Source organism: Oryzias latipes, chromosome 14 (assembly GCF_053564925.1).
Source record: "Oryzias latipes strain Hd-rR chromosome 14, Olatipes_Hd-rR_3.1".
NCBI lineage: Eukaryota > Metazoa > Chordata > Actinopteri > Beloniformes > Adrianichthyidae > Oryzias > Oryzias latipes.
The window spans coordinates 29,908,788-29,921,249 of NC_136250.1; positions in this window are offsets into that span (position 1 = coordinate 29,908,788).

A 12,462-nucleotide genomic window follows, 5' to 3' on the forward strand; every position below is an offset into this window, starting at 1 on the left:
AGTCTGACTTCATTTTTAAAACACAGGAAATTCGGCAGATCTTTTTTCCACTTTTGTTTATGAATATGATATTTTCCCCAAATCAGGAGGATGTTCAATTATAAGGGATCAAACATGCTCCAGTAAACAATTAGAAATGAAAACACAGAAGCCTTTGGAGTTCAGAACCACAAAAGGAAAAAAACAATAATCTTTGGTTAACAAACGAACAGAAAATTCTTATACAGTTCAGACTTCCAGGCACTTTGGTTTCACATTGGACACGCGGGATCATCACATCGTGTCCATTGACTGTATGTGAAAACTGGACTGAGTGGCCCCTCCCCCCTGGCATTCCAAACAGGAAGTGGCTCCAAGAAGCCAAAATCCCATAGACTTCTATAGAGAAATAAAAAGCAGTTCATTCTTATGGTCAGAAGAACCATTCTGGATCTGCTGGATCTTTTTATCATCTTCTTGATAATCTTCTTTTTTTCCATTATATTTTTAATAAGTTATTCAAGTTCTAAACTGGCCAATCAGATGTCTCAATAAAAGTAGGCTGGCCCCTGTTTCCAATGTTCAAAACGTTTGATTGACAGATTTTGTGCAGTCCACTTTCAAGTGATAGGGGTGGAGTCTTCCAACAAGCTCACTCCTGATTGGTGACAGTGGTTGCCATAAAATGTCGACTCAGACCAATCACTGCTGACTTTTGACGTCTGGCTCTAACATGGCGACGCTAGTATTGCAAAAAAAATGGCGACTGAATTTACTTCATTTTGTTCGAGTGGGAGGTAAATCCTTTTCTTCGGATGACCTCATGCTAAGATTGTCTCCGAATTCCTTCCCCAATCATTACATAGTTCACTATTTTGGGTTTTTGTCATTTTGTAGCGCTCTCCAAATCTACAATTCCAAAATTGAGGCCCTAGAAATTTCCTAGAAGTCTCTGCGGAAAACCAGTTAACAATTTTGGCAAAAAAAATTGTATTTAAACGTCTCTTTTTTTAAAAACCATCAGCATTTTTACCTTCAGAACATAGTAGATTCAAAAAAGGTTATCGCAAAACGCTCATATCAACTAGATTTTTTCGTGAAATCGTCATATTCGCAGTTTAAAACAAAGAAAAAGAAAGTAGTGAGCGTGGTGTCCGAATTCTTTTTTTTTAGTAGTTAGGGATTATGGCGGAAATTCAGACACAGCCTCGTCAGTCCAGTTCTGAGATGATCTGGAAAGTTTTTAACCATAATGCTTTGCGGTTATTTGTCAGCAGAGTCATCTGTCAGAACCTCCCAGTGGTTTATTACCATCCTTGAATCCTGGAGGGATTTTCCTGACTAAAAACAATTTTCAATGTTGTTTTCACAAACACAAAACATTGCCAATATATCAATATCATTGTTCACCTTAAATGGTTTTATACTTTAATAAAGTGAGGACAGTGGGAGGCGGCAGCAGCGGCGGCAGCAGCGGCGGCAGCAGCGGCGGCAGCAGCGGCGGTAGCAGCGGTAGCAGCGGCGGTAGCAGCGGTAGCAGCGGCGGTAGCAGCGGCGGTAGCAGCGGTAGCAGCGGTAGAAGCGGCGGTAGCAGCGGCAGGGCTGCCAGGCTGTGAGTCAGGGTTGGCGGAGTGTGGAGCTGACAGCAGTGAGAGCAGAAACTCTGAAATCGTAGATGACCCTGAACCGGAGCGGGAGCCCACACAGGATGAGAGGATGGAGCCTCGGAGAAGCTCCATGTTGGAGGAAGCTTTGGGGGCGGGGCTTCACAAGGAGCGGCTCTAACTACCACCAATGCCCAAAAGTTTCAAAAGTTTCAGGACAAACAAACTCATTACCCCTTGTGCTATCCTAGGCACTTTAACATTGGGAGTTGGGTCATCTAGACCCACTAGACAGAGCTCTGAACCTTTTTTCTTCAATGATTTGTGATCTTCACTGGTGTCCATGGATTACATGAAATCTTTCCACCTTTATCCACCTTTGTCATGGTAGGGAGAACACCTCAATGGAAGGGGGGGGGGGGTCATCCAAGATAACACAAGGCTTAATGTGGCTAATTTCTGATAAAATCCAGAAAACTAGACAGATTAGGATTATTTTGTTGCTTCTGGTAATGGAGCTGAACAAAGATGAAAAGGATCTGCAAAAGAATAAATAAAAGTGGATAAATTGAGGTTAAAACGACCAAATTTGGCTGAATGAGATGAAAACTGTGTAACTGTTCTGTATTTGGATCTTCCTGTTTTCGGAACAAAAAGGTTTTTGAAAAACATCTTTTCAACACTGGGCCTCCACAGTGCAGAGCGTTTACAGCGAAGGGGGCCGGGAGGAGTGTTGGTGGGGGGGTGGGAACATTGTAATGGTGGTGGTGGTGGGGGGTGCTCCATGGAGGATAATGGGAGCAGCCCAGGCAGCATATGGCCAAGCTGGGCTGCCTGCTGGTGCACCAGCTGTGGAACTGGTGGGGACTATCACACAACCACTAAATAACCCCCCACCCACCACCACCACCACCACCACCCCTCCCCGCCTTTATCACTTCTATTCTCCTGCTCATGTCAGCTCAGCGCACTTTCATGTAACACAACCTTACACTTACACTCACGACCCAAAGAGGTTCTTCCGTCTACGTTTTTAGCAACAAATGAAAGCACATCTGAATTACACAATTTACCAAAATAAAAGAAAGCTTTATTCTGAACATCCTCCATTGTACCAAATGCCAGTTATTTAACTTGTTCTCCATGAAATTCATGAAAGTTTTAGTTATGCAAAAGAAATTTGGGAACCAGGACATATCGATTCTTAAATTGTCCCTCTCCTCCCATTTTGATCAAATTTAAACACAACTTTATTCATAAAGCACTTTTTGTACAGTAAAGCAAAATGCTTTACCGTTCCCCCAACCCTCCTGACAGACTCACACCTGACATGATTAAACTGAGGTAGAGCGATCGATTTCTCATTAAAGGATCGAAGGTTCGGTTTCTGCCCGCCTGAGTGTTGAAGTGTCTTTGGGCAAGACACAGAACCCCACGTTGCTCCTGGTGGTTGTAGGTCGGCGCCAGTGTTCAACAGCGGAGCTGCCATCAGAATGTGAATGGGGGGGGGCTGTTACTGGAACGCTCTCTGGGCCTTAAAGAAAGGTAGAAAAGTGCTGTAGAAGTATCAGATATTTACCATAAAAATATATGAATAAAGCTCAAAATAGAAATTGAACACATGATTTCCTGACTTGAAAAGAGTAAAAACCTTTAAAATAAAACAATTAAAAACCTAAAATTCTTTTTTTAGCAAGACTTTATTTTAAAGAAAAAAAGCAACAGCAAAAGAATAATTATACTCATAATAATTAAAACAACATTTTTCTTAAAATCAAGCAGCTTTCCTTTGTAGCTTCATTTAAATAAACATGTATTTTCTTTAAAAATCCGTTTTTCATGGCATGTTTGAAAACTTTGGCCACAAAAGGTTTTTTCGGTTTTTAAACTAAAGTTAGACACATTTGATCAACATTTCAAGTATTTCTTTTTTTAATGTTTCCCTAAAAAAATCCTTTTCTGCTTCCAAATTTTACCCACCTAAATGTGGACAAACATGTTTTTTTTAACGCCTTAAACACATGAATAAAGACTGAACTGGAAAACATTAATACTGGCCCAAAAATTCGATTAAATTTTTGCACATAAAGTATAACTTATTTTATCATTAGGATTACAAAAATCACACTTTTCCATTCAAATGGGAGCAACATCAAAACTTTATTCCATTGTTTGTCAGAACTACTGATGGAATAAAGTTTTGCTTAAAATGGGAGCAACATCAAAACTTCTAACCATTTTGAATAAAACTTTATTCCATTGTTTGTGTGCAGAATTACTGAGAATCCATTGCTTAAAATTCAGATTTGACCTATTGTTTTTGAAATCATACTCTTTAGGCAGAGGATTGTAACATTTAGCAGCTGAATTCAGGTGTTTTAGTGAAGGCGTTCCGCTGAGTTTGAAAATAATCAAAGCGTCCTCGCCGCTGCCGTTCAGCCGTTGGACTAAGTTTTATTGAGATGACGGCTTTTAACGGAGCGATCTCCCCCAGCCTCCGCTTTCCTCCGTCTCCTCTGCGCCTCCATGCCTCAAGGCATCTCCTAATGCAGAGGGACGGGAGGCTTATGGGAGTGTGTGTCTTTGTGTGCTGTTGTCTGATGTGTGGATGGGGGGCAGAAAGATGACTGGAGAGCTGGGTGTGTCAGTCATCATAAAAGCATGTCAGCTTCCTCTATTTTTGTCTCATCTCACTGACTTTGCTTTCTCTTTATTGCAGTTATTCCTGTTTCCATTTTCTTTACTTCTGCTTCCTTTTTCCTCCGCTGACCCCGTTTTTTTCCCTCCTTTTCTTCCCTCTTGTTCCTCTCATGTTCGTTTCTCCTTCATCTGAATGTGTTGCTCTGCCTTTTCCATCGTTTTCTGTCATCCCCGCTGCCTTTGCATGGTCTCTCTGCCACTTGACGTCTCTGCGAGCAGCAATCTGAGCTCATGGTAAAGATGATGCAATATGGATGAGATTGTCTCAGAGGCATCAAACCCGCAGCGGAGCGTCCCTGAAAGACAGTCCAAACTTTGTCAAATCCAAACGCAGAGACCACTTTTCCTCAAATTTCTCTTTCATATGACATTCGTGACAGTTTCATCCTCTTCTCAGACTCTGATCTTAACTGTTTCGACTTCTTGTTTTTTTTCTGCGACATTTCAGTTTCAGTTTCTTTATTTCAATCAAAAACACAAATATAAACGAAAAATCAACAGAGTGGTTTAGAAGACATAAGACAACACAGTATGCTCGAAAAGGAGGGGGTTGAAGAGAAATCTTGTCTGATCCCGCCTCTTTTTACAACACCTGATTTACAGGTATGTACAAAATATTCACGGTACAAATTTTGCATGGCAACTGCGCAAAGTGACTTTTTTTTTTAATCTTTTCTGGCCTTATAAATATCTATTAGTGACTTCTTGTAGGTTATGTTGAATATTTGTAAACTTTTGCTTTTTTTTAAACCTTCCTCCAATCCGTTCCATAATTTGATAAATACATTTTATTTCTTATTGTGTGAATGCGCTGCTTTTTGAAATTCCGTTGTTTTCTTAGATTGTAACTCCCGTCTCTGTGTCTCAACATTTGCTGTAAGTTTATTGGAAGTAATTATTTCTGGCTTTATACATGATGAGAACCGTCTTCAGTTTCACTAGATCCCCTAGTTTCAATAAACCCGGCTTTAAAAATAGTGGGTTTGTCTGTGTCCCATAATCCACTCCATGAACTATTCCAACAGCTTTTTTTGTTAGACGTACAAACACTGTAGGTCTCTTTTATAAGTATTTCCCCAAACTCCTACACTGTATTGTAAATATGGATGAATATAGTAAACGTGCTTTGTGAACGTATGACGCATTTTTCCCAACACTGCTATACTTTTAGCCAGTTTAGCTCTGACCTGCTTTATTTGTGGTTGCCTGCTTATTTTGTCGTCCATAATTACTCTGAGGAACTAAATTTCAGTCACTCTGTCCAGAACATGATTATCAATGGCAACTTGTACTCTAAAATTTGGGTGATTTGTAGAACATAAAGACTGAAGAAGGTCACTGGGAATGTGGACATCACCAACAAATATGGAGCAAGCAGCCTGAAAATGAATGACAGATGGTTTAGCAAACTGAAAAATTAATTTGGAACAAAAAATGTTGACCGTTTGTAACAAAACTCTCGCAAAAATATGTGGGACTCATGGAAACGCAAACAAAACTCACCAAAGCTGATTCAGCTTCATCTCAGTTCAGAAAACCTCCACAAATGTTTTTTTTTAACGTCTAAGCTTTCCCTCCATCCTTTTCATCCATCAGACATGAAGAACCGATGCAGGTTTGTGTCCAGACGTTCCGATACGTGTCTGTCTATAAAATCTGGTTCTAAAAACCACAAGGTACTTTTCCTCGTGCAGCCACATTTTTGGAGGTTTGTAGGTTACTTTCAAACTTTAAAGTAATCCTCTACTTTACAATATTAAAAAAACAAACAGTCAACAACAATTTCTAAACAAAAGAAACAAAAGAACAAAACCAAAAGAAAACATTTTGAATTTTTAAAACAGGCCTGTCAAAGGACACCAAACAATGGGCGGGTCCACGGAACTTCCTGGATCCAGGAAGTGTTCATAAGGAACCAAGAAACCCAGGAAACAACAGAAATCAAGTGACAAAAAACAAACAAAGTGAATTGCAATAGTTGTCAGACCTTTACAGCTGAGCAGTATGTGCACTGACTCATGGCGTCAAAAACAAACCCACTTTGTTGAATCGTCACACAGTGACTGACTTGTACTCCGTCACACAGAAACAACATCACCTGAATCTTTCAGCTCACGGCTGAAGGTGTGTGATGACCAGGAATCATTGCTCACATTTCTATGTTGGTTTTCTTCATGTGTCATTTCAAGTGTTTGTTTTATCATTTCCGTTTAACTGTTTTAAGTCTGTAAAGCGCTTTGCGTTGTATTAAAGTTCCCTATAAATATAGTTTGATTAGGTGTAAAAACAATCCGAATTTGCCATCTATCTCCAATAATGAAGCCTGCAACCCCAGTAGACGTCTTCCAGAACCCACCTGATGAGCTCCTGCAAGTCTCGTCTTCATCTGATTGGACTTTCATTTAATCTCCTGTATTCATCAGCTGCAGCAGCCGTCCAGCATTTGTAAATATGGATAATTATTTAAAAGCACAAACATGTTTGTAAGTAGTTCTTCAAGTGGTTCACACATCTGTTGATTTCCTCCAGACTCCGTAAATATCTTAGTTTCCTCGTAAGTCTTGTATTAAGGTCAAGTAAAAACATAAAAAATGCATTCTGTCTTTAGCGGTAGACCGTCGGAGCGGCCAGCAAAGATAATAGTTTATTCTGGAAGGCAGAGGAATTATTTATGATTATCTTGCACTTCAAGCAGTCTGCCAATCAATAACATGTGGCCTTAATCACCCGGACAAAGCTGTACAAAACCCCTCCACAAACACAAAAAGTCACATCTCCCTGCAGTCTCCAGCATCCACCAGACGATATGCTACAAGGGACGGCTATCATCACAGCATCAAGTATTAATCAGGCCTCGGAGAGGGAAAGAGGGGCGGAGCCGTTTGACGAGTCTGCTGTCAGCGAGAGGAGGAAATGCTCAACAGGAGAAATATATACATTTCCATTTTCAGTTTTAAATGAACGTAACATATATTCTTTAATTATTAGATTTTATCGTGCATTTAATTACCCATTTTTGCTCCTTACTCTCATGTCTCTGTCAGATTTGTGGTGGTTACAGTTCGGTTTCCTCCCTTCTCCTCTCTGCAGTCTTCCTCTCATTCCTTCATCATCTGTGCATTTCCTGGTGTTCTTCTTCGTCTTTCCTTCCCTCCCTCTTACTCACAGGATGCGGGTGCAGCCGCCATGGTTGCCAGGCAGTTACCACGGAAACGTTCTGCATTATTAATGGAGCGACGATTATGGTGTCCCACCAAGAAGCATCCCAACTGTCTCAGCAGAGCGCGGTGCTGAGGCAGCAGAAGAAGACCAAATGAACAGAGAGGATGAAGACGTCGGCCTCCAAAGACTTTGGTGAAACATGCTGTGCATTTAGTGAGAGAATAAAGAATAAATGCCTCAGGCAGAGGTTTCGCTTTTGGAATTTTATTTATTATTACAATCACAAAACTAGGAAAGACAGAAACATTCAGTCAGACGTCATATTTGTTCCATTACAAAAATAGGGAACTGTGTTCTGCTCACATATTTCTATTGGTTTAAATACAGGATGCAGCTCAACATAAAGTTACAACCAACACTTAATCCACTTGAACATAAACTGCCAGTTTTGGTCACACGGAGCGCCTTCCAGCTCGGCTAACGGGAACATTTTTATTAATCTGAAACTAACCAAAATGAAAGTTCTGGAGAACATCTTCAAACTTCAGGATTATATGATGCATAGATGCTCTGGAAACAGTTTTCTCTTTGAGGTAACCATGATAACCAGCACATCACCATGCAGCTCAACTCCACAACCACAACTCAGTTTCTGTTCCATTAAGGAGGAGAAGCAGAGGGGAGTCTCTTCCTCTGCATGGGACCCCTGCCCTCTGCCCTTTAATTGTATTTTCATCTTAACGAGATCATAACTAAGGATAAAAATCAACTATTGCTACAGCTGTTCCATATAGCTTTAGATATCAATACTAGGTTTTAAGAAAAGCTGAACTCACTGAGATATTTGTTAGAAACAGTTGGAAATTAGCCATTAAGCCACAATCTGTGCCGACAAATTGATTAACTGAACTAAATAACAGGCTGCTAGGTGGTGCAGTGGTTAGCGCCCCTTCCTCACAGCAAGAAGGTCCCTGGTTCAAATCCCAGCTGGGGGACCTGGACCAGAACATCAATGGGGGGGCTTTCTGTGTGGAGTTTGCATGTTCTCCAGTGCATGAGTGGGTTTTCTCCGACGACTCTCTCTTCATCCACTGTCCAAAAACATGCTTCATTACAATTACAATTACTCTAAATTGTCCCTAGGTGTGAATGTCAGTGTGTGTTATGGTGGCCCTTCCCACAAACTGGCGGCCTGTCCAGGTTTTTCCCCTGCCTTTGACCGCAAGTGGCTGGGATAGGCTCTAGCAGCCAGGGACAAAAAAAATAAATAACATCAAACTTTGTAGTTATGTGTCAAGAACAGAACTGAAGCCTATTTACACCAGTGCTGTGTTTTTGTGATGACATCACAACAAATGTTTTAGAATTTTTCGTGCAAAAAAGGCAAACAAAAAAGATCAAATTAAGACAAATTTGAAGATTGCTGTGATTTTTTTCTCATAAATATTGACCTGGTTTCACACTTAAAGCTAACTGTACAATGCTAATGCTAAAGTTAGAATCGTTTTATAGCATTATCAGCGTTAGAAATAAGGCAAGTAATATTTGGTTGTCCTCCCGAATTGTTGGTTGTCCTTCGTTACCAATATTCAACAGCAACGAAACCTACCCAGATGTCAGTACTTACATCTTTATTTCTTCTATACATCTAATATCAATTGCCTCTTATGGTGGACATTTAAAAAACTCTTTAAATATTAAAAACAAAAATTTTACTAGATATTGAAGCATCTGGTTACACAAAGTATTGCCATGTAAATCAAATATTGTTACGGTCAAATGAAAATACTTTATCTTACTCTATAATATATCAGATATATATTTCAGGCATACTCGGTTCGTTCGGAAGTTACGTGACATCGTTCGTGTACACTCGGTTTTATCTCAAAAAGTCGGACGTCGGTTTCCCAAAAACTTTGAAAAATAGTCGAAAAATACCAAAATGTTGAATAACAGAGCAGGTTGTCACACGGACAACCATCAGGTTCATTATTGGTTGTCCTCCGTGAAATCTGGTTGTCTCGGACAACAGGATAACGGCTTATTTCAAAGGCTGATTATAATGCAAAGCAACGTTAAACCCAACACTTATCAACATGCAGACACACGCCATAAACTGTATCTGAGAACTGGAAGGACTGAGTGTGAAGTCATCCATAGAAAACGGTTTACTTAAGGGTCCAACCAAATGAAGTCAGTTCAGTTTCCATTTGGACACAGCTCCATCAACCAATTTGTGAATTCCCAACAAATGCTGGCCTTAACCTCATTGTGCCATGCTAACTCTTGATCTCAGACTCGTTCTGCTGTTTTTTTCATTTAATTTTTGTTTAAAAGCCTTTTAACTGTGAAATTATAATCTTTTTCTTACCTGCTAAAAACCCCATTATGGTGACGACGACAGTCCTATTAGGAGATTATATTTGGTACATTTTCTCCGTCTGATTGGTCCTCTACGTCAGAAGGTGTAATTGTTCTCTTTCCTCTGATTGGCTGGACGGTTCAGTCATCAGTTATGCAGTTATTTAAACTGTTCAATAATTCACACCAACAAACATGACAATCTTTGTGTTACATCTATTGGTCACTTTCTCTAACAATGACACACTTGACTTTTCGATTAAAGTTAAAACTGTGGATTTAAAAGAAAAAAATCAGGCAGGAATCCAGCCAATCGGTAAAAACGCATTTAGGCACCGTTGAGTGCTTCCAGCCGAGCAGGCGGTCCCCCGGCCGTTGAGCAGCATCACTCACCTGTCGTGCCTCAGGCGGCTCCTCCTTCTTGATCCCCATGATGCAGCTGTCATGCCCAGCCTCCCTTTATTATCCATCATCCTTTGCACCACCTGAACATCCAGTGGTACCTCTGAAAGAGGCCTTTTGTGCAAGCGTGCATGCTGTCGCTGTGGTCGTCCTGCGCGACCACCTGTGTTTTCCTCACAGTCCGTTTGTCCAGCATTCCGGCAGAACGCCACGTTACCTGACGCAAACCGCAAAAAACACAGCTCCTTGACCTCAATTTCTTCATCCATGTTATGGAAAAGAACATCTTGTGACCAAAAGAGTAAACAGAAAACGTATCCGAGGTTGACCTGCGTGTGCTGTCCTGTGATTCTCTATTGCCCCGCTGCAGAAAAACATTAAAAAAAGATGTAGTTTATCCACAATGTCAGGACCCATGGGCCCCAACAGATGCAACGAAAAAGAATGAAAAGAAGCAGACAGGATGAAAAAAGGAGAACCAACAAGCATGTGCCTCCACTTTGAGCTGCAAACAGCAGCTTGAATGAGGAGGAGAGGAGCGAGGCTGAAAGTTTATATGTGTTCTCTCCCCCTGAACCAGGGGACGGGCTGAATAAATAATACAATAGATTTTCCTGTGATGAGGTCTCTGTGCACCATTCATAATTATTTCATTGTAGCTGTAATGAGAGTGCTGGCCCTCCCGGTGCGCCTTCGCTTGGCAGGTAGGCCTCTGCAGAACCCAGGGCCCAAAGGCAAGAAGTCAACCGGCGCCGGCTCTGTGCTCGCCACGCACAGGTCATTATTCCTGAAACATCTGTTGCCTGATGATGCAGGTGAGGAACATGACAAATGATGTGAAAGATCAATACTCGGCTGCTGCTGCCACACCTAATGAAGCATCCTCAGCAAAGCTGCTGGTAAATCTATTCATCATTATGTGCCAAAGGCCAACTCTTTTGCTCCAGAGAATACTTCTGTGAAAAGCAGCTGTGAAAAGCAACCACAAAAAATCTCAAAAATCTACTAAAAAATCTCCCCAAAATCATGTTTAGTCATTTGTGAAAGCTTGATCTCATCTTTGAAGGGATGTAGGGATTTATTCTAACAGCAATTTAATTCCTTGACGATATGATTCACAGTCGATTTTTGATCTTTTTGAATGATCCAATTTGCGGACCTGAAATGGATCCAGGACATCTTTGTCCAAACGCACTATTAGGCACACTTAAAAGCCTTCATTTCTTTTCAAATAGCGGCTCGAAGTGACTTTGAGAGTCACATGACACTGTCAAAATGTTTGGTTGGGTGTCATTGTAAATAATCATCCGGCTAACGTGGTTTTTTACATGATAATAGTGAGGTTGGGAGCTAGCGTTGTGCTATATCAGGCTTGTTTTTTTATGTTACAAACAAGGTTAGGCCTCACGAGCATTGTAAATACCCTAACGTGTAGCATGTTACAAACGAGTTCTAGAGTTACTGGGAATGCCATTAATAAAGTCTGACTGACTGACAGATTAGTCTCTGACTCTTCTGACACACTTAATGCGCCATTTATGTGACATAAATTCAAAAATAGACCATTCGGTGCACCGGATGATCCGCTGAAGGAAATACGCTATTTGACTCATTTACTGTAACAAATATGACAAAATAAAAAATGCCCTTTTAGCACTAAATTCTCACACATCTATGATCATTATTACTTTTCCTTAAACAGAATAAAATCTCATAAAATGTGCACATTTGTTGAGCTTTAAAGCTTTAAATTCTTGACTTTATGGTAAACAGCTATTTTCTAACCTCTGCCACAGAAAAGTTGCTACAACCATGAGTAGTTTTTTGGAAGAATACAGAAGATTATGGCGTTGCAACACTTTGATTAGAGCAGAAAATGTTTGCATTGTTTTTCTAATATAACTAATGTAAACCTCTTTCTACCAGAAGTGGTTTGGAGGTACTCAGTTATGCTCACATTGTTTGCTTTTTAATGACCTTTTCTTATAGAAATACTGTTCTTGATGGTATTTCCCACAGCTCTGTATTCTCTGACATTTTTTAAAACCGGGTTTAAAAGCTTATTTAAGTCTTCATGGGACTTGTTAGATTATTCCCAAAAAATAATTTAATTTCTAGAACATTTAAGGGAGAACCTGCTTTATTAATTACCCACAGTCAACCACAAAAGCCCAGCCCCCCCCCCCCCCCCCCCCCCGGTGTCCCTCCTCCCTTGGGGCCTCGGTCCATCCCAGCCTGGATGGCACTCGGAGAC